Source organism: Protopterus annectens, chromosome 2.part1 (genome assembly GCF_019279795.1).
Source record: "Protopterus annectens isolate FY-2018-M chromosome 2.part1, PAN1.0, whole genome shotgun sequence".
NCBI classification, from domain to species: domain Eukaryota; kingdom Metazoa; phylum Chordata; order Ceratodontiformes; family Protopteridae; genus Protopterus; species Protopterus annectens.
Genome location: NC_056729.1, coordinates 1565716020 through 1565740246, shown reverse-complemented (window position 1 = coordinate 1565740246; position 24227 = coordinate 1565716020). Strand labels below are relative to the sequence as shown.

Genomic DNA, 24227 nt, shown 5'->3' with positions numbered 1-24227 from the left:
AAGCAGAAATTATGAGAGAGGACACACCCACTTCACCTTTTGCCTCCGATCCCTCATATAATCTCCTAACTGACCTTACAATTTTTTCAAGAAATACAAATGTTTCCATTGTCATACTCAAAGTCCCAGCTTACTCTGTCAATGCTTTCTCTGCATCAAGACCCACCAACAACAATGGTATTTTCTTGCATTCTATTTCCCTCTGGCTCATCAATGTCCTGTTAATGTTGTCAAATATTTTCTTCCCCTCCACAAAACCAAATTGATCCATGTCTATCTGTTTTGGCATTACTTTTGCCACTCTTTTAGCCATTATAGACATGAACACCTTATAATCATGGTTTAGTATTGAAATGGGCCTGTGAAGCCGGATCTGATGGATCTTTACCCTCTTTAGGTAATACAGCTGCCACTGCTTTCTTCTAGGAGGTGATACTTCTCCTTCTCTTATATTACTGTTAAACAAAAGCTTCCAGATCTTTATCATTTTTTTTCCTTCTAGCTTCCAAACTTCCACAGGAATACCATCTCTTCCTGGGGACTTTCCTGTAGATTGGTTATACATCACAAATTTTATCTCATCTTCTCCTATCCTGTTAGTAATTGAGCCTCATCTACCTCTAACCTTGGCATATTTAATTCTTCAATAAACATTTCCATTTGTATTGTTTCTTGATTTTCACGTTTCTCTGCTTTATACAAACTCGCATAGAATTTCCAAAATATTTCTAATACCTCTACAGGACCTCTTGTTACCTTCTTTGTTATAGACTCCCTAAGTTTGGCAGCAGCTCTTTCTACTTTCTGTTGCCTGAGCTGTTGTGCTAAAAGTTCTTGCTCTCTAGAGTTATTATCAAAAAACAGTTGCTTAACAGCAGTCTTTCTAAGTTTGTGCATATTATTGAGGTAATCCCTTATTTAATGCCTAGGATTCTGCAGTTGATCCTCCCCCTATTCTTCAGTACTTTATCAGTTGTAAGTCCCTCTAAATAATTCTTGTTACTTCTTAAGCATAGCTCCCTTTCTTTTATTTCTACCATATTTTTAAATTCCACCTTAATTATCCCTTTCTCTAGCTATATTTCCAGAAGAAATTTCTATCTTCTCTAACAGCTCTTGAATAATCTCCACTATCTATTCCTTAAATTCCTCTATTTTCAACAGGTAGGTGGGAAAGCGACAATGTCTCATTTTTATTTCATTACTCTGTGTTTTTTATTTTAGATGTTATTGGCACATGATCTGAAATAGTTATTAGTTGGGTATCAAGGCCTTCAGTTAAATGCACTTATTTCTGTCAAATGTAAATTCTGTCTAGCCTAGCCCAGTGTTATATCTTGGGGAATAAAGTGTAAATTCACATCTTCCATGGCAAATATTTTCATAAATTTCTTTCCTTTGTTATATTTTCCCTTCTTGGCTCCCAGACACATCTTCAATGCTGCACATCAAATTCGACTCCCCACCTATAAGCAATATTCCTTTCTGAAAACTAATTGTTCCTCCCAGAATTTTCTTTAAGCTGCATTACAGCAGTTTTAAGAAATACATACCAGTATAATCCTCCTCCCTAGCCAATAGCCCTTTAGTACTACAAATCTGCCATTAGCTTTTTTATCTTCTTCTATCACTATTGGAGCTCCTCTTGCAATTTATGTCAGTACTCCTCTTTTCCTTTGTCCCAGGTATTCTGCTGAATAATCATCCTGAAAACCTTTCTTTATCAAAATCACATGTTCTGTCCTTTCTAAGTGTGTCTCCTGTAACATAAATATTTGCACTCTGCATTTTTTAATGTAGTTCACTACTCTTTCTTGTTTGTATTTATCTGTAAGGCCATTTACGTTTAAAGACATTAAAGAAATCATCATTGTATTAAAAAGTTATTATTCCCATCTTTTGTGTATAGCACCTTTTTATTAAATGTCTAGTTCCAGCTTTTGTATTACATGCATACACTGTTTGGCAGGTTGAACTTTTATACAGTTTTTTATTGTCATATATGTTTGAGCCTATGTCACATCTTAGAAAACTTTTTGTTTTATTGAAAGCCCTCAAAAACCAAATCCAATACCCCCTAAAACCTATTAATGTAATACTAACACACAAAACTAATACTTAACAAAACTATGTACATCTTCAAATATTGAAGTTTTACCCTGCTAACAGGAACAAAAGTAACAAACTAACAGCCACACTTACAGACATGAGTTAATGTAAAAGAAAGGTTATGTGTGCTAAAATGCATGGTGCAGTCTGTACTTCTACTAACAGGTACCTGGTTTTGCTTTAGCTTTATAGCTTTCCCCGCTGGGAAAACCCCTGAATGCTTTCAGAGAATATTATGTCCTAGCCAATTTCTCTTTCTTTTTTTTTTCCTCAGCAAATTACTCTCCAGCAGACTGTAGCCAGTTTCTCTTTATCAGATTGTATCCATGCAGACACGACAACCAGATAGACAATTTCTCTTTATCAGATTGTTTCCATGGAAACATGAGGACCAGCTGCAGAATTGCTACTAAGCAAACATGCATTTGCTAGAAAAAAAGCCTCATAATGTTCAATATTCTTTTTCATATACGTGCTCTCTCTTAAAACTTGTTGCCAAATCAATCTAAGGTCCTTAATCCAGTCATTCCCATATGCAAGAATGAGAAAAGCACATTAATTTTTCTCTTGTCATACTTTTTAACCAGGCATTTTCTTTTACTGTTCAAAGCTTATTCCATTCTTTTCAGCCTTTCTTTTGTTTGTGTTGATATACTCCATCAGTGTTTCATTTATTTTAACCAAGTCTGTGTGCAGTTGTCTTATATCTTCCTGTAGGTTACTGGAATTCATGTCTGGAAATTGCATTGCTTTTTGTTGAACAACTGCATAACGTTTTCCAGTGTTTCTTCCTCACTTTTTGTAGCTGAATTTTTCCATGTCCTCTGTATTTCTTTTTTTCCTGACATCCAGGCAGTACACTTACTAGCCAGGTACTGAAATTTAGCCATAAACACAAGTCTACTGAGTTGCTGTTTTCACATTGGGAAAGCTAGAAATAAGCTGTTACTCAATGTGCAGGAAAAAACATGGACTAGGGAAAGTTCTGCAGCTGTTCAGCAAAAATCAATGCAACTTTCAGACATGACCTACAGTAACCTACAGGAATATATAAGACAACTACATGCAGACCTTGTTAAAATAAACAAAACCCCAATGGAGTATATCATCACAAACAACAAAAGGCTGGAAAAAATGGAAGAAACACTTAGTGGAAGCACAGGCTGCACCATGCGTCTTAGCATAGATAACCTTTTGTTTGTTAGTATTAAGTTTATAGGTTTTAGGGGGGTATTGGGGTGAATTTGTGTTTTTTTTTTTGTTTGAGGGCTTTCAATAAAATAAAATGTTTTGTAAGATGTGACATAGGCTGAAATGGATACAACAAGCAGCAACTCTATAAAAGTTCAATCTGCCAAACAATGTATGGATATAACACAAAAGCTGGAACTAGACATTTAACAAAAAAAGGTTTGATACATAAAGATGGGCATAATAACTTTTCAGTGCAATGATGCTTTCTGTAATGTCTTAAAATGTGAACAGTCTCACAGATAAATGCAAAAAAGAAAGAGTAGTGAATTATATTATAAAATGTAGAGTGTAAATAACAATTTTACAGGAGGCACTCAGAAAGAACTGAACATGTGAATTTGATAAAGAAAGGTTTTCAGGATGGTTATTCAGTGGAATACCTGGGGCAAAGGAAGAGAGGAGTACTTATATTAATTGCAAGATGAGATCCAATAGTGATGGAACAGGATAAAAAAGATAATAATGGCAGATTTGTAGTACTAAGGGGCTACTGGCAAGGGAGGAGGATTACACTGGTATGTATTTATATTCCACCTACATTTGTTATAAAGGAGCTTAAGAAAATTCTGGAAAAAATACGCTTTCAGCAAGAAATATTACTTATAGGTAGGGACTGGAATGTGATTTGCAGCAGTGAAGATGTGTCAGGGGGACAGAAGGGAAAGTATAACAAAGGAGGGTGGATTTTTGAAGAAATTTTTGAAAATATTTGGCATGGAAGATGTGAATTCAGTAATAAGATTTCAGAGTGAATTTACATATTATTCCCCAAGATATAAAAACTGGGCTAGGCTAGACAGAATTCGCATTTCAGAAGAACATGTGCATTTAATTGAAGGTTTTGACATGCACCCAATAACTATTTCAGATCATGCGCCATTAATAGCTAAAATAAAAACATAAGGTAATGAAATAAAAATGGGACACTGGTGTTTTCTTCCCAGTCTGTTTAAAAGACAGTAGTTTAAGAAATAGGTAGTGAAGATTATTCAGGAGCTATTAGAAAGGATAGAAATTTCTTCTGAAAATATAGCTAGGGAGTGGGATATAATTAAGGTGGAGTTTAAAAATACAGAGAAATAAAATAAAAGGGAGCTATGGTTAAGAAATAAGAATTATTGAGATGGACTGACAAGTGTTAAAGTATTACAGAATAGGTGGAATCTCACAGAACAAGAAGAGGATCAACCGCAGAATGCTAAGCAGAAAATAAGGGATTACCTCGATAATATGCACAGGTTTAGAAAGATTGCTGTTAACCAACTGTTTTTTTTTTTATAACACTTTTAGCACAATGACTCAGGCAACAGAAAGTAGAAAGGGTTGTCACAAAGCTTAGCAAGCCTATTACGAGGAAGGTAACAAAAGATCCTGTAGAGGTATTAGAAATATTTCAGAAATTCTGTGAAAGTCTGTTTAAAGCAGAGAAATATGGAAATCAAGAAAAGGTACAAATGGAAATGTTTATGAAAGAATTAAATATGCCAAGGGTAGAGGTAACAGTATAGGAGGAGATGAGATAAAAATTGTGATGCATAACTAATCTACAAGAAAGCCCCCAGGAATAGATGGTATTCCTGTGGAAGTTTGGAAGCTTGGAGGGCAGAAACTGATAAAGATCTGGAAGGTTTTGTTTAACAGTATTTTAAGAGGAGAAGTACTAACATCCTGGAAAAAAGCAGTGGTAGCTGTAATACCTAAAGACGGTAAAGATTCATCAGATCCTGCTTCATACAGGCCCATTTCAATACTAAACCATGATTATAAGGTGTTCATGTCTATAATGCCTAAAGGAATGACAAAAATAATGCCAAAATTGATAGATATGGATCAGTATGGTTTTGTGGAGTGTAGGCAAACATTTGACAACATTAACAGAATATTGATGATCCAGAGGGAAGCAGAATGTAACAAAATACCATTGTTGGTGGTGGGTCTTGATGCAGAGAAACCATTTGACAGAATAAGCTGGGACTTTATGAACAGGGCAATAGAAGCATTTGCATTTCCTGAAAAAAATTGTAAGGTTGATTAGGAGGATTTATGAGGGATCAGAGGCAAAAATTAAGTGGGTGGTGTCCTTTCTGATAATTTCTGCTTGAGCAGAAGAACCAAGCAGGGATGTCCTCTTTCCCCTTTATTATTTGCATTATATTTAGAACCATTGGCAAAGAAAATAAGGGACTCAGAAATTCAAGGATATAATTGGTGTGGTAGTCAAGAAAAGCTGGCTGTATTTGCAGATTATATTATTTTATACCTGACAAAACCATAAAAGAGACCTTGCAGTGTTGTGCAACATTTTGAGATAGTTTTATATCTTTTCTGTGTACAAAATTAATGAAGCTAAAACAAAGGCAATAGCAGTAAATTATGTACCTACACACAAATTGATTCAGCAATATCCTTATTTATGGGGACATGATAAAATGAAGTATTTAGGAGTATGGATTAAAAATGATTCTGGTGTGTCGGCTAAGTATATGTGGGAAGAGACTAAACAAAAGATACTGTAATGCAAAAACTGAGAAAATGGAAGCTTTGTTATATTGATATGTATAGTAAGATACAAGCAGTCAAAATGTTTTTAGTCCATTTAATCTCATACACAGATCAGGCATATTTTTATCAACCAGAGAAGTTGTGGATAGCAATTAATCAAGAGCTGAAGGACTTTATCTAGTAGGGGAAGGTGACAAGAGCAAGTGGTATAAAATGATTCTTCCAGGGGAATAGGGCGGATTGGGATTACCCTATTTGAAGGAGTATTTCAGAGCTACACAGTTAAGGCTCCTGTACATAGCACAAGCAGAAAAATATAATTCAAAGTTGAAAGGGATGATGTTGAAACATGGGAAAGTTCAAGAAACAAGGAGAGACTGGGATTTTGGATGCAGGCCTTTAAAGAGAATAACAATAATTATACAGAATATTATATCCATAAAGTAGCAGAAAGTATTCTAAGAACTAAGCAAACATGGGAATAGAGAAAGGAGATTCTGCCGATAGGGATGACTGCAATTATTGGTAGAGACAATAGGCAAGAGGGGGCTGGAATTTACTGGAAAAAACTGGCAAAGAAACCAAGGCATTGGGAGCAAATAACTAGAGAGGGAAAGATAATAGAATGGGAAGATGACAAGAATTTATTTTGGACTGCAGGTTAGAGACTGCCTTCCCTGTCAAGGATTGATATCAGAGTGTAGGCAAAGAGAAAGAAACGAGGTTCTTTAATGAAAGACCAGCAGTGGTAGAGTTTTTAGTAGAATCTAGAAGAGAAGCTGCCATTAAAAAAGGAATAATTAGTAGAGAATATAAATATTGCATAATAACTATCAGAATCAGTAAGAGGAGGTTAGAAAGGATTGGGAAAAAAGATTGGATAAGCAATTCACAAAGAAACAATGGGAGGATATATGTATGTCTCCCAAATACGCAACAAAATTTAGGATTTTTGCTTGGAAATGTTTACATAGATATTTTTTATAGCCCAAGTAGACTCCAAATATTTTTTCCTCAGGTACATAGCAAATGTTGGAGGTGTGATGGGGAAGAAAGAGGTAATTGAGAACATATTTTCTGGGAGTGCAGTGAGTTGGCAGACTTTAAGGATTCCCTGTGGGATACACTGTCGGAGATGCCAGGTGGACAGATTGGTGTGACGCGGTAGATGATTTTTCTGAGCTATGATACAGAATCGGAATTGCATTGACATGGTAAGGCCTTGCTGTGTCTAATTATGGTGGCTGTCAAAAAAGCAATTGCTAGAAAATGGAAATCAAAGTCTAAACCCACTATATTGGAAGTAGTGAATATAGTAACACAGTAAAACAACTAGAATTGAGATCTTTAGGAAAAGGTAGGAGCAAACTACATAGAAAAAAAATGGAATTGTGGGAACAATACAGACAGGGGAGGAATGAGGTTTAAAAGAAGGCAGGAGTTAAATGAGCTATGTAATGTTTGACTGAAAACGATTGGGTAGATTATAAGTGATGTATAATGCCCGCAGCTGGGATTGTGTCAGTATAGTTTGTGATATAAAATACTTGCAACTGGGATTGTGTCGGTGTGGTTTGTTTTCGTTTATATAAATGTATGATTGCTTGGGTCTACTTTACATGGTAGACCATATGACCGAGACCATATGATCGACATTCGAAATGTCGACCACGTAATTAAAAAAAAAAAACACAACAATAACTTACTTTCACACTTCTAAAAATGGGGCTATGCCTCCCTGCACCCCCCCATGGGGGGGCTCCACCCCCCCGACACCAACCGTAACTTAAATATACCAACTCCGAGATCGCACTACATTGCGGAAGATGGAAATCTTTCCATTCCGCACTGTACTGAGATGCCAGTTCCGCATGGTCGACATTTTGAATGTCGATCATATGGTCTCGGCTCTATGGTCTTCAACATTCTGAAATGTCGACCATGTGAAGGGGACCCAATTGCTTATATCATAATTGATGGTTTAACAAAGATGCTTCTTGTTTTAAAAAAGGGATAGGAATTGAATAACTGATCCACGGTGGTGTAGCGGTAGCGTTGTTGCCTCACAGCAAGAGGTTCTCCTGTTCAATTCTCGGCTGGAGTGCCTTCTGTGTGGAGTCTGCATCTCCTCCCCACTGTCGAGTGGCATTCGAAAGACATGCGTGAATGGGCATGCCTTCGTTGAAGGCTGGGCATCGGGCTGGCAACTCAGCACCATAAAAATCTATTGCCAATCATTAGCGGACCAGAGTTCCGCTGTGGCGACCCCTAACCAGGAAAAGCCGAAAAGACAAACAACAACATGTAATGTTGCTTAGGCTATATGATGTATACCAATATATGTGAAGTATAATGTTTCTTAATTTTAACTTGTTAGTACAGTTTGATTACATTTATATAAATGTAAATGTGCCTACATCACAAGTAATAATTTAATAAAAGTGTTTAAAAAAATACTTCTTCCAGGCGGAAAAAAATGGTGTATAACCAGTCTGCAGGAAAGTCTCCAAGAATAGATGGTATGCCTGTGGAAGTTTGGAAGGTAGGGGAGAAGAAAGTGATAAAGATCTGGTCATTTTGTAGCAGTATTTTAAAAGGAGGGGAAAGTTATGGTGGCTGCAATACTTAAAGACAGTAAACACCCATCAGATCCAGCTTCATATAGGCCCATTTCAGTTTTAAACAATGATTATAAAGTGTTTGTCTATAATGGTTAAAAGAATTGCAAAAGTGTTGCCTGTTGCCGGTTGCCATAACTGGTAGAAATGGATTGATATGGATAAGTGTGGTTTTGTGGAGGGAAAGCAAACATTTGCCAACATTAATTGAACAACGCTTATATAGGGGGTAGCAGAATATAAGAAAATACTGCTGTTGTTGATGGATCTTGATACAGAGAAAGCATTTGAGATAGTAAGCCTGAATTTTATGAGTAGGGCAATGGAAGCATTTAAATTTTGTGAAACAATAACAAAGTTAATCAGGAGGATTTATGAGATATTGGAGGCAAAAATCAAAAAGGGAGAGTTCCAGTAAGTTTGGCATAATGGTTAAGGTGCTTGCCTTATAAACACAAGGTGCAGGGTTTGATTCTCAAATGAGATAATTGGCTAGGCTGAAAATGGCTCACAAGGGCAGTTAGCCTAGTAGTATTCTATGAACCTAAATGTGTTTTAAACTCAGCCTCTCTACAGGCTATGTACCCATAGAGTGGTGCACAGCAACAGTTATCCCGCTCCACAAAGGTGGAGCCACAACAGGCCTCGGGAACTATCGCCCTATAAGCCTGACTAGCCTGGTCTGCAAGGCTATGGAATGCATCATCATGGAATTCATTAACAGAGACATTGGGAACCTCCAAACCGTGGACCCTACCCATTTTGGCTTTGTTAAGGGCAGATCATGCCTCCTAAACCTGGTGGACTTCTTTGAGACTGTTACAAGGCATTAGACGAGGGAAAGGAGGTCCACACAGCCTACCTATACCTCACAAAGGCTTTCGACACCATTCCCCATTCTAGTATTATAGACAAGCTCACCAGCTTGAACATAAACCTCTACGTCACGAGATGGGTTGCCATCTGGCTCATGGATAGAACCCACATGGTGAGAGTTGCAGGCTCTACGTCCGACTCTAAACCAGTTACAAGTGGCGTCCCCCAGGGCTCAGTCCTAAGACCCCTCCTGTTTGATATATACTTCTCAGAGGTACAGGCAAGCATAGGAGGACGATGGCTGACTAAGTTCGCAGACGACTGCAAACTAGGGGCCATAATTGATTCAACGGCTGATACAGACACGCTCCAGATGGGTCTCACTGAGACAGATACCTAGTATCAAAATCATGGCCTCAAGCTAAATGCCAAAAAGTGCATAGTCATCCCCTTTTGAAAAAACAAAGTACCCGTGAACCACCACATAGGTGGTAGTCCCCTAAATACAGAAAATGTAATAAGGGATCTGGGGACCCAAGTAGATAGTAATCTCTCCTTTGATAATCATATTGCCAAGGTGGTTAGTAAATCCTTCTATGTGGCCCACCTAATCACAAAAGGGTTTGCATTTAGAACAAAAGAGGTTATTGTGCCTCCCTACTCATCACTCATTAGACCCATCATAGAATACAACGCCCCATTTGGGATGTACCTTACAAGACACCTGCAAAAGCTGGAAAGGCCACAAAAGTGCCTCACCAAGAGGATTACTGGCCTCAAACAGATGCCCTATGCAGCCCGACTCAAGAAACTCCAGCTGTACTCGGTTGCATACCGCTTACTCAGTGGTGATCTCTGCCTGACATACAAGGCCATGTCCAACGCAGAATTGATGGACATGCTCCACCTAAAAAAAAAACAAATCCCGGAGAGCCACACGCTCTAGAGATATAAACCTTACCACAACGATAAATAGGACATGCTGAAGGGATGGATTCTTATCCCAGAGACTCCCCATGCTTTGGAACAGGATTCCAATATACATCAGGCAGAACCCCTCACTAACACTCTTCAAGAGAAACCTTGACGGGTGGATGGGAAACAGAAAATTTACCCTGGGGATCACTGCAGTGGCTCTGCTGGACAGTGGCGCAGGGAACTAATGGCTCTGCTGGACAGTGGTGCAGGGAACTAATGGCTCTGTTGGACAGAGGCACAGGGAACTAATCTAAGGGGGTGGCAAAAGCCAACACATTCTGGCTAGGCTTATAAATGCCCTTGGGCAGATAGCCTAGTACTTACCTATGAATCTACCTATAAATTCTATCTGAACAGAGGAACCAGGCAAGGTTGTCCTCTTTACCCCCTTTGTTATTTGCTTTACATTTAATACCATTGGTAAAGAAAGTATGGAATTCAGAAGTTAAAGGATATAATTAGTATGGTATTCAAGGAAAAGTTGGCTTTATTTGTAGATGGTATTATTTTGTACCTGATAAAACCTGAAAAGGACATCTCAATGTTGTGGAATATTCTGAGACATTTTCAATTTTTTTTTCAGTATATAAAATTAAAGAAGGTAAAACAAAGGCTATAGATGTAAACAGCATACCCACATATGAATTGGTTCAGCAATACCCATATTTATGGGGGCATGATAAAATGTATTAAGGAGTATGAATTTAAAAAGATTCTGTTATGACAGCTTATATGCAAGGCCATGGAAAAATTATCTTGGAAATGATCAACAAAGACATGGGAGTCCTTCAGACACTGGAGCTGTTCCAGTTTGGCTTTGTCAAAGGAAAGTCATGCCTACTGAATCTAATGGAATTCTTTTAGAAGGTCACCAATGCAGTGGATGATGGTAAAAAAGTGCATACTGCCTACTTTGACCTGCCTAAGGCATTTGATACAATACCTCAGTCATTGTTAACAAACCTTTGGAATTATGTATAACCCCCTATATTACATGCTGGATAGCCAGCTGTTTAAAGATAGTACCTAGAAAGTTAGGATTAGTGAGACCACTTCACAAAGAGGCAGTTCATTAGTGAATTCACTAGTGGAGTCCCTTAGGGCTTCATGCTGCACTGCTCCTCTTTGTCATCTACTTATTTGTAGTCAAGGCCAATGTGAAAGGCCTTTGACTAATCAAGTTCGCAGATGACTGCAAACTGGGAGTAGTTATTGAATCATCTTACAAGAGGATCTAACACAGGCAAATGACTGGTGTAAAAGCTATGGCTTAAAGCTCTATGTCAGGAAATGCATTATGGTATCTTTTGGGAAGTTGGCCACCCCAGGAGACTATGTAATTGATAAAACCCTAAGAGTAGACTCACTAATCAGGAATCTGGGAATACATATAGAAAGTAACCTGGTCTTCGACCAACATGTGTGCAAGGTAGTAAGGAAATCCTTCTATGTTGCTCAACTTGTAGGTAAGGATATGGCATCTAAGTCCAGGGAATTCATTGTACCACTATACTCGGCCCTCATTAGACCTGTCATGGAGTATAATGCCCCTTGTGGTATGCACATAACCAGACACATGCAGCAACTGGAATATCCACAAAGGTTCCTTACAGAAAAATGCAGGGCATAAACACAGTGTTATACGCTGATCCCCTCAAAGTCCTATCTCTGTACTCAGTCTCCTACAGACTACTGAGAGGTGAGCTATGCTTGGCATACAAGGTATTCCTGGACCATGCTGTTATAAATCTTTTGCACATCTGTGAAACAGGCACCTTCAGAACTTGTAGATCAACATAAATAGGACATGTTGGAGAGACAGATATGTGTCTCACTGATTCCCATTGTCTGGCATAGGTTCCCCATCCATGTGAAACAAAGTCCCTCCCTAATTCTATTTAAGCGTAACTTGGACCATTAGATGGGAAACTGAAAATTCACTTCTGGTCTGGTACCTATGTCTCTAATGGACAAAGCAATCAGTAACTCATGTCATAACCAACATGCACTTCCCTATATAAACGTCTTAAACATATAATTTGTGAGACATGTTCATGTTGCATGGGTAGGCTTATGAAGGCCCTAGTGATCATTAGTCTAATATACACTTATGAACCTATGTATTTTTTTCTTTGTCTTTTGTCTTGTTCATGTGCAATTGTTGTGTTTGTTCTTATGGCATAGGAATGCATGACTTTTATCTTTTTGAATATAAAAGAACAGGAAATGTCTTTTGAAATTTGTTGAATCTCCAGACTTGCTGATTTCTCTTAGGAACGTAGCAAAAGGCCGAAAGACCAGAACTTGTCTTTTAATGCATAATTTCTGTAGGACCTAATGATTTGCATAGAAGTAAGATAACAGACTGGAGTCAAAGGAGAAGAAGCAGACATATATTTGTATTATCAAATTCTATTGCTACATAACAGCAGCGATTAAACATTTGTTCATGAGGAATGTTGCTATGACAGTTAACAGAACTGGTCTATTTTCTTTTCACTAGGACAGCAACAGGAAAATTATGTCATGTGGTGAACACTGTGGGCTGGGGAAAAACACTGTATAGAACTTTATGCCATGGTATGTTGGGGAGGGGAAGAGTTGGTCTTTTTGTGGTGAACAGTGAACACATCCCTGAAAATTATTTTTTTTACTTTATCTGAATGACAGTTTAGGATAATATTTCTGCAGTAAGAGAAAGCCAGGGGACTTAGATATCTGGAGTTTAGGTGTTACTGTACATATTCTGTGTATTTTATTGCATTTTATTGTATTTCTTTGTAGGTATTAACCTACTTAGATTTTAATCTGTTTTAAATCATTTTCTTTATTAGTTAATTAAAAGTTAATTTATTCACCTTTAAGCTCTCGTGGCAGGCATCCCTTATTAATTATAAGAGTACTTATTAATTTTTTATCTGAGAAGAAGGTAGTGATTATTTGCACTGCTGGCATATGCTTTTCATTAGACTGCTTAGGGCTGCTACCAGCAAAAAATATTAATATGTATGACTTAATATAAGAGCAGCAGGGAACTGGAAGTCACTAGGTATTCCAGGGTGGTATCAGTACTGTCATGCCAGGATGAAAATTGTGGGGAATTAGAGAATTCTACTAGCTTTCCCTTGGAATTGTGTGTGTGTGTGTGTGTGTGTGTGTGTGTGTGTGTGTGTGTGTGTGTGTGTGTGTGTGTGTGTGTGTGTGTGAAGCAGTTACTGTGGGTAAATGGACAGTGGAAGACATTGGTTGACAGAGAGAGAATGGTGAGGCAGTGGCCTGGGAGTGCTTACAAACAACTGTGCTCTGTAAGTGGTCCATGTGCAGTCCAGTCCCTGGGTGTGGATACAAGTCCATACCCAGGACAGCAGTACATGTTCCCTTTATGCTGTATTGACAAAGGTTGTATCTTATAAGTTAGTTATTGAAACAAACTTGTGTGCACTTTCTTGTTGTTATTTCATCCTTGTTTGGCAATGATGGGCTCAGACCACATCGGTTGTCAGCCTTCTTTACATTACAGTAAATGGTATCTTGCCATCTGGTTATCATAGTATTAGCAGCAGTATCACCAGCCCATAACATTGGTAACAGTGGTGTTATTAAAAGTGTGTGTGTTTTAACCCTTGCAGCCACAAGGTATAATGTGCAGAGGTTTGCTTGTGCACTACAATTATTTTATTTTTTATTCAGCTTAGCATAGGAAGCTGTTCTGACAGCTATGCAAAAACATTAGTGGTACAACTGGCAAATGAATGCAAAGCAAAAGGATTGTGACAGGCTAATATATCCATAAAGGAGTTGGTGACAGCTTTATGCTCAATGCATAGGTTCCTCGGTTGTTAATAGGCTAATGACCACTAGGGCCTTTATAAGCCTAGCCTTGCGCTCCAACCCAATTTGACCCTGAGTACCTTGGGCATCTGTTAGGAGGTGGGTATATTATTAAGGGGGTAGCTAAGGGATTTGTGGGGGGTCAGATGTTAATTGAAAAACATTTTACTAATTACATTTTATATCCATCAGAGACTAAAGCATATTAATACAGTACAAAGTGTGGCTATATGATGGTTATATAAAATAATATGGATTTACTCTACTGATATTAGTAAGTTTGATAAATGTGGCTGTTATAATGTAGCAGATGTAATTACCTTTAGCTTTCTGTAAGATCCACAAGTAACTTTTGAGGTAATGAAGACATGGTTTAGCAGATATTACACCCTGAATCTGACTTCTTCTATCTCTCAGGTTCTTCTTGTCTGTGTCTCTCTCACACATACACTAACAGCTTAAATAATAATTTATAAAAGTTATAATACTGCTTTCATCTTTAAAAGAAGACTTTAAATTAGCAATAAATCCATTGGAGTAACTTGTTATAGAGTTATAGTCAAAATTGAAAATTATGTTTCCTAAATTTTCTATTTTATAAGAACTTAAAATAATTTCAACAGGTACTCTACATTGATATAATATACTGTAATATAATATAATATAATATGTTTCATAGGTGTATACTAGGCTAACGACCACTAGGGGCCCTTAAAACCCTAACCATGCAAACCAAGTGTGACCCAGAAATTTGATTTATATTTGATTTACAGGAGGTGATTTACTGACTACCTCTGTCCATCAAAGACATAAAGGCCAGACCAATGGTGAATTTCCAATTACCCATCCATTGGTCCAAGTTGCACTTAAGTAGGGATAGGGAGGAACTCTGCTTCACATGGATGGGGAGCCTGTTCCAGAGAATGGGAATTCTCTGAGAAACATGTCTGTCTTTCCAACATGTCCAGTTTATGTTGCAAGTAAAATTTAGGTATTTTAATCTAGTAGTTCTGATGCTGTTTTGCAGATGTGAAAAAGATTCATCAAAACAGGGTGCAGGGGTGCCTATCACATCTGACAAGTCCATATGATACCGAGTAAAAATACAGGGCTTTGAGGTGATCAGTATAGGACATTGTGTTTACTCCCTGTATTCTTTCTGTAAGGAACCTTTGTGGATGCCCCAGTTGCTGCATGTATCTGGTCAGGTACATACCGAAGGTGGAATTATACTCTTTGATGGGCCTGATGAGGGCTGAGTACTGTGGTGAACACTGTGCAAGAAACAAACAAAGGACAGTCAGTTTCATCTCAAGAGGACTTTATAGACCAACTGAAATTATACAGCCTGGCAGTAGAAATTAGGCATATGGAACTCAGGACAGCTGAGGGGGTGCAGCTTCTGAAGGTGCAGGGAAATTAGGCAAATGCAGACCAGAGACAGAGAAATGCAACTTGAGCAGAAAAAAATGATCATCCCACACTGCAGACATTTAAGTCATGAGGAGGGGGAAAATCACACCTAAGAACCCTAGGTCAGTACTTATTCCTCAATACAATGACAGGGATGCTTTGAAAAGGTATGTTAGGGCGTTTTTAAAGCTGCATTTCTTTTGTTGAAGATAAAGTTAGAATTGTTAACAATCATGAATATATAGGAGATAGTAAAACAATAAACACATGTTTCTCAACATTGAAACAAAAAACAGAAAACTAGCAACTATTGGGATATCCGATTAATGATCATGAAGTTTTGTATCTGGTGAAAAGTCAAGCTGAGTATAAGATATTTCTTACATGTTGGCATATAAAGTTATTAACATGGTCTTAAGACAGCAATTTCTGGCATTTACACTCTTTAGCTCAATCAGTTTTATTATGCTGGATAGAACCCAGGATGCTTTTAGGGTTGGAGAGGTTGGGAACGTCAAATATTTTTAACAACTGCAAATATCCCTAAATAGTTCCTAACCTAGTGACAGTATCAGAACACGTAGATGTTGTCTGTTTAGGGGAGGCACAACTTCAGTGATTATTTGCTTTAGAATCTCATTGAAACTGGCTACTTGGGGTTAGATGCCATCTACAAAGCAACCTCAGTAGATCTCTATATCTTGACCATCTGTTGAGCTGAAAGAAAGTTTCTGAGACTCTAGTCGATTCAGCTTCTGTTAATACCATTCTTTCCTGCTTATGCTACCTACATTCTTCTCTACATTTTAATGCCATTGCCTTAGTTTCCAGTAGCCCCATGCTAGCGCTGCATTTCCTGATGCTGGAACATTTATCCCGAGAGATCCTTTTGTTTTTCCTGCCATGTACCTTAACACTTATCTGCCATATATGAATGATCTATCTGTACACATGCCAAGCTTGTTCACACATGTTATATTTCAGTCTTAATTCCTGAAAGGACTTTGGTCATTATTGGTTTTGGTCCTCAGTTGTTCCCACTCAATTATTCCCAATCCCTTATTCCCTTACTTATCCAGGACTTCCGGGAATGACTTTCTGTATTCCTTAGTGCATGCACATGGTGCCAGGTTATATTTGGGGGTCCTTATCCCCAATCCCCTATCCTCAAATGTTACATTCCCTTATGAAGATCTAATATTAATTCCTGAGGTTCATAGGTGTTGAATAACAGCCACAAGTCCTTTTTAAACCTAGCCATGCATTTCTAACAAGTTCTGGTACCCTTGATAAATGTAAGCAGTGGCTTGGAAGATGAAGCATATACAAGCAGTGGCCAGGAAGATAAACCATTTACATGCTGCCTGCATCCATTAGAGACATAGGTGCCAAACCAGGGATAAATTTCCTGTTCCACATCTAGCTGCCCAAGTTGCACTTGAATTGGTTTGGGGAGGATCTCTGTTTCACGTGGATGGGTAGTCTGTTCCAGAGAAGAGGTAGTCTTTGGGATACATATCTGTCTGTCCAGCATGTCCACTTTATATCACAAGCAAGGTTTAAGTCTTTAGAATGGGTAATTTTGGTGCTTTTTGTTTTGCAAATATGCAGGAGGTCTGTTTGGGTGGAGTCTGACAATGCCTTATATGTCAGGCATAGATCTCCCTTCAACAGCCTGTAGGAGATAGAATGCAGGGATAGGGCTTTGAAGCAGTCCTTTAGGGTGCCTCCAAGTGGTCTGCCAGGAGCTCAAGTAAAGTTCCATATAAAAGGCAGTTAGAGCACCAAAAAGCTTCAGACTGTTCTTGCCGCTGACGTTTGCTCCCTCTGCAGTTGGTTGGTGCACCTTCAGGGCTGAGAAGGTAAGTTCTGTTCCATTAAATCATTTTTTGAAGAAAATCTTTGTTTCACTGAGAACTTATTTACCTGAAATATTTTTATTTCTGTTTCCCCACTGACTGTTAATAGGAAAAGAAAAATACGTCCCCTCTATTCAGTCTCTGATTCCCAGTCAGAACTGCAGGGGCAGGAAGGAGAGTGGCTAAATATTCTTTTGCTGAGTAGTGTTTCTTCCAGTTTCCCTTTCATTCAGTTTTCTTTTTTGTAACTATACCAAAGTAAAATACTTGTTTCAGTGGAAACATTTTGAAATCACTATCTCCCAGGAGTTGTTTAATGACTTGTTACAGATAGTTTTTTCCTCATCTTGAAGTTGTCTCTCCTGTTTTATCAGCTCAAGAGGATGTTTCTTTGACATCTTGTTGTATGTGTAACAGTCAACTGTATGCCCGTAAAAAGTGTGGTAGGTTATATGAAGACTTAACTGACAGGCTCTTACTTAAAGAATTAAAATTTTGTTTTGAGAACTCAAGAAAGTTAATTGTCAACCTTCCTTCTTTTGAAATTAAATTTCATTAAACACCTTACTGTGTCTGTTTCTTTAAAGTGGTCTTGTGTTTCTGCTAATTCTGTATCCAGAGTTGCTGCTTATATTCAGTTATAACAAATATTGCTTGGATATGTTCTCAAACATTTCTATAAGATATTCCATAAGATGTTAAAGTTGTTCTCTTTGGACCTTTTGCTGCTGTCGTCTTAAACATTTGTAGGAATATTGTATATATTGTATAGTTTTTCCTTATCTTGCAACTCTCTTTGTCACAAAATTAAAAAAAAAACTTTCCTTTTTTTAGGACTTTTTTTCAAGAATATAGCTAGCAGCCCTAGTTGGGATCAAAAAGTTTGTTAAAAAAAAAAAAACAGGAAGAAAACAATGGCATGGAGGCTCTAAGAATACAGGCAGAGCCTCCCAGTGTCAGGGACACTCAAAAAGGTCTATAAGACTAATTGCCTCTTGTAATTCCCCCTCCCACCCCGGCAATCCCTTTAATCTATCCTTCAGTTAGGCATTCACCTTCCTCAGTGGCATCATGTTTTATCATTCATATAGTTCTAAGAATATTCCTACTTCAATATATATGGTAATGAGTCCCCTCCTCTTTTGCAGGGGATCCCTCCTCATCCTGTGAGCCAAACTTTCTTCTTTATTCCACTGTTTCATTGGGTCATAGTACTTGTGTCCATAGCTCTTAACTCTCCTCAGAATGTCTGCACTTTTGCTTCATATTTATGGTCTTTTTTACATAAATTTGTGGTTTTCTGACAAATCATTGAGGACTGAAGTCACTAAATAATGACAAACATTTAAGTTTCAGACTTTATATCCTTCAGAAAATGTATGCTAACACAGCACCTTTTATTTTAACAACTTTCTAAGTTTATAAGAGCAATATTTAAGATGTGTCCCTATTTTTGGGCCCTTGTCCCCCACTATTTTTGGCTTTCTCCAGATTTTTTGTGTTAAGAGGTTGAGAGGTGTGATTTTGCCTCCCAAGTTTGAGAGGCAAAAATTTTTTTTCAAGAATCTTCAGGTGCCAAAGAAAGAAAGAAGGAAACTTGGAAAACAGTCCTAGACATTCCCTTATTACTTTGGTTACCGTCTTCTGTTTCAGGGTAACCATCACCATCCATCTACATCTATTTTTTTCCCATTTGTACACATAGGGTCAGGGTGTCACTTCAACAGTGGCCATCACCTAGAGCCAATTTAAAAGGTGACTATCATCTCATTCCAAATTGCATGTTTTTGCGCAAGATTTCCTCTCTGGCAATCCTTTGCACCAAGGGTATTTACAAAGTGTCTGGCCCAAGTGATTGCTTACTGCAGACTGCAAGGCATTCATATCAGTCCATTTTTGAAGAATGCTACTGTCTGCAGACTTTTTCCCAAGTGTTAGTTTTCTATGACATGTGTCAAGGAGCTGCTTTTAAATCTGGGATTTCAGGTGAACTTTCTGAAATAATCTTTCTTTCCTTCCTTCCCACAAATTATTTTTTTTCTAGGAAATTTTTGAAAGCATCATTAGGAAGGGAATCTTGCTTTGGATGATATAGAAGTGCACAAAGAGATCTTCTCGATCTTTTCCAGTCAAACAATGTCTTCTACATAGGAATATCTCAGGATTCTTTGTTTTATGTCCTCTGTGATTATTGTGATCCCAAGAAAAACTTTACATGAAAAAAAATTCCAGTGGTACTTCTGGTCAGCCAGGCCTCAACATCAGCACCCTTTAATCCTTTTAGATTCCAGAATTAAGATATGTAAGAAGAAGAGAAGTACAGTGATAGATGGAACAAGTATCTTTTGATCCAGGTCTCCCCTTCTCCCTTCCACAGCCTTGTCAGTCTGTCATAATTAGTGCTTCAGATGTTGTTTTGGAGGACTATATCAAAAGGGTTAAAAGTGAAAAGTCTTTGTAACAAGAAGAACAGACAAAAGCACATAAATTTCAAAGAGATACTGGAAGAAGTTAATGTTCTTTAGGCCTTAAATGATCTCTGGTTCCCGAGACATCTGCAGGTTAGTGCATTACCTTTCAGAATTGTCACGATTGCCTGAGTGGTTGCATCTGAGGTCATTTGACTCTTCAGACTTCATACATTCAGTCAGAGTAAGCCATTATAGCAGACAAGCTAATTAGGACTGCACAAAATGTCATCAAAGAGAACTGCTACCAGGGGTCTTCCAAAAATGGACCTAACAGTGGGGAACACCTTAAATAGTTCAGTTTGCCTGCTTTGTAAAATTTCTGCTACAGGAGTCCATGCAACAGGCCTGGACTGCAGATGCATGCTCATTCCCAAGTATGGGAATGTTCTTTTATGCCTTTTCACTGTATTCACAGATACCAAGCATTCTTCTAAAATTCCAGAAGGACTCCCCATAGATAGTGGTGGTGACTTCCTTTTGGCCCGGTTATCTGTAGTTCTGCTATAATTTGATATGGGCCAAGGGCAGTTACCACAAATTAACCACTTTCTGGATTTATCCACACAAGACAGGGGTTGTTTGAAAAACCCCAACGTGTATTTACTTCAATTGACTGCCTGCAGTATACGTTTTGAGACATTTTAGACACCTCTTTTTCTGACAATGTGCAGCAGGTACTAAAGGAGGCAAATTACCTGCTACAAGAAAATTAGATACGGGTAAATGGAGAAAATTTTCTTATTGGTGCCTTACTATAAACCAAGGTCTTTTAGGCATGGTTGCCTCTGATTCTATATTATTTGTGGGAGCTATTGTCCTCTAGTCAGTCTTACTCTTCTGTCAAGATGTTCTTCGTGTTTCACTGTTGCAGTCATCACATTTGGGTTATCTGCTTGCAGTAGCCCTCAGTCAGCCTGATTATCAAAGTCTTGGGTCCTGCGTCGGTTGCTGTCTCATCTTCCATGATGTCAGGTAGTCAGTATATAAAGCATGCAGCCCACGCCATTACACCAGCCTTTCTTGCCATGTGGTGCCCGAAGCAGAAGCAGTTCGCAAGTGCTGGTCGGCTGACTCCTGAAATTTTCGTTTTCGAGTTAAAGAACTGAAGTCTTCAACTACAGCTAAGTACCCCATTGGGGAAACTTTTTCTTGCTCTAAACTGATGTCAGTAAAAGTCAATAATTGTATTTCTTGTGGAAAGCAAATACCTCACAAAGATTTTCATTCGTACTGTATTCCTTGCCTAGGCCCTGACCAAGACGTACCTCGCTGTCAGTTTTATGCCTTATTTAAGCAACAAACTGTTAATCGACGGTATATTTACGCTTCTAAATATTTTGGGACTCAGTTCAATTATCCAGATATGTCTTCGGTAAGCCATCCGACTACCGACATTCCAAAAAAACGCAAAGATAAAGACAGAGACAGGCCGCCTAGGTCCAAAGCTGCTGACGACGTTTCTCCTAAGCCAGTTGCCAGTTCGTCAGTACTCAGTGAGGCACTTTCGCAGCCCCTGATACCCGCTACTTCAAATTCACAGGCCTCTACTGAGACCCAGTCGGACTCCGGTATGCCGCGAGATGCTTCAACTGTGGAACCTGCGGATGTCTCTACCTTGGATGGGTCCGGGGCCGCTGTGCAGGCACCGGCTTCTGGGGGTGTATTCAGGCCTACTGACTTGCATATTAAACTGACGCCATCTTCTTCTTCAAGGCCTAAAACTCGAACTATGCCTAGAAAACCGACGCCCAGACCGCATGGTCAGGTCTCTATGCCTAAAAAACAGATGATAAGAATGGCTGAAGACCTTATTACTTTAATCAGGGTAAGCCAACATTCCCCCTCTAAGAGACCTAGGACTGAATTTCCTTATGATACTTCTGACCAGGATTCTGAAATTTCTGTTTCCTCTGATGACCAGGATTTACTCCTATCTACCTATGAGGATTCTGATGCAGAGGACTCTATTCCCTCTGGTTCCCCTCCAGAGGATTTCTCTTTTGGTGAAACCCTGCATACTCTTAGGGAGGACTTTCGCTGGGAAAGCCAGGATTACTCTGATTCTAAAAAGAGGCTTAGGGATTTCTTACTCCTGCCCCAGCACAGGCCTTTAGCTATCCCTCCTATACTAGACATTGTTGATGATGGCTTTTCTGAATTTAGCTTGACCCCTGACTCTTTATCTCCTGCTCCCAGAAAACCTGATAAATATTACAGGGTTCCTGACTCTCACAAGTTCATTTTTAAAAATCCTACTGCAGATCCTGAGACCATTTCACAGGGATCCAAGGGCATTAAGGCTACTACTGCCAAAAATCCTAACCCGTCTGATAGAGACTCCAGGGCGCTGGATAGATGGGGTAAGAAAGCATACACTTTTGCAACTTTGGCCATTTGGGCCTTAAACTGCTAGTTTCATATGTTAAAGTATCAGCAGCATATTATTGGATTGCTTAAACAGAAAATGATGTTGATTCCTGATTGTGCTGAAAATAAGGATTTACAGGATTTAATGCATTCTGCTGAACAGGTTGGAAAGCATACTTTGCAATGTGGTTTTGATTCATTAGAGGCATCTTGCAGGGCTGCTGTCATTGGGTCTGTACTTAGAAGGCATGCTTGGCTTAAGGAGCAATCTTTGCCAGATCATGTTAAAGCTAAATTGCTGGATGCTCCCTTAAATCAGGACCGCCTGTTTGGCAACAAAGCAGAAGAAGTTCTTAAAAAGATGGAGGAAAAAAGCTAAATCTATGCAAACTGTTAAAGATTCCCTACAAGTACAGCCTCCAAGATTTAGTAGGCATTGGCCGTCTAAGAAATGGTCTTTTCCTGCCTCTTCCAGGCGTTCTCAGTCAAACCCAGAACCAGCAGAACACCCAGGCTTCAGTCCCAGGGTACGCACAGGGCTAAGTAGTGGGGGGCTCCCACTTCCAAATCCGGAAGTAGTAAGACTCCCCCTATGGTAAACTGTCTCAATGACTTAACTTTAAAACTTCCAAGCACTTCTCAACTGACTGCTCCTTTAGGTGAAAGATTGCTCTGCAGGTAAAAACTGGTAACTCATTACCCAGGACAAATGGGTTTTAAATATAGTTTCCCAAGGATACAGATTTCACTTCCACACGTTACCAACCCCAGACGGTTGGCCAGATCTACCCCCAAATCAGTGGGCAGAGGCTCAAAAGCAAGTACTCTCTCTCTCTTAAGCATAAAGGCTATTCAAACTGTACCAGAAGAGGAAAAGGGACAAGGATTCTACTCAAGACTTTTCCTGGTACCCAAAAAAGACAACTCATGGCATCCTATCCTGGACCTTTCTATATTAAACACCTTTTTGGTGATTCCAAAATTCAAGATGCTAACTATTCACTAGTTACTTCCTATGCTAGGCAAAGATGCCTGGTTGGCAACACTGGATTTAAAGGAAGCCTACCTGCACATCCCAATCAGGGAATCTTGCAGAAGATACCTATGCTTCAAAGCAGGCTACATGCACTGTCAGTTCTCTGCACTGCCCTTTGGCTTATCTACTGCGCCCAGGGTATTCACAAAGTGCCTAGCTCCAGTCATTGCATTTTGCAAGCAAAGAAATATTCAAATATACCCATACCTGGACGATTGTCTAATTCAGGCAGAAAGCTAGGACATACTTCTGAATCTTCTGGCATTTGTACAAAAGGTGCTAACTTGTCTGGGGTACACCATAAACGAAAAAAAAATATCACATCTGGTACCCTGTCAACAAATTATATTCCTGGGAGCAAGCTTGAACACAACTTCCCAGATGGCTTTCCTCATGCCAGAGAAACAAATTCATTTGACAATTTACTTCAAACTAATGGCCACAAAAGCCCTGCTATCTGCAAGGCAAATACTGCAAGCCTTGGGGTTCATGGCCTCCTGCATTCTACTAATTCCATATGCAAAACTGCGTGTGAGGAAACTACAGTGGTATCTAAAAAGCCTATGGAGTCAACAGTCTCAAGATCTAGAAGCAATGATCCCTATCATACCTTGCCTACAGTTAGAGTTCCTCTGGTGGGCAGAGGCCTGACACCAAAACAAGAGACTACCATTCACTCTACCCCCTTCCGCCCAAACCCTAACAGATGCATCAGACTATGCATGGGGGAGCTCACCTGGCAGGGAAGTGCATTCAGGGCAAATGGAACCCAAACCAAATGCACCTGCATATCAATCAAAAAGAAATGTTAGCTGTACAGAATGCTCTGACAGCCTTCAAGGACCACATTCTTCCAGGACAATTAATGGTAAGGATGGACAACACCACTGTTATGTGGTACATAAACAAGCAGGGGGGGTGCCCATTCTTACCCCCTCTGCAGACTAGCCATAGCTCTGTGGAACACAGCCTT

General features: G+C 39.0%; 1 protein-coding gene across 3 annotated transcripts in view; it reads left to right on the top strand.

The window, feature by feature from the left end:
- CHD5 (chromodomain helicase DNA binding protein 5) overlaps nt 1-24227 on the top strand; it is a 2140358-nt gene that overhangs the window by 1930089 nt on the left and 186042 nt on the right. The window lies entirely within an intron of this gene.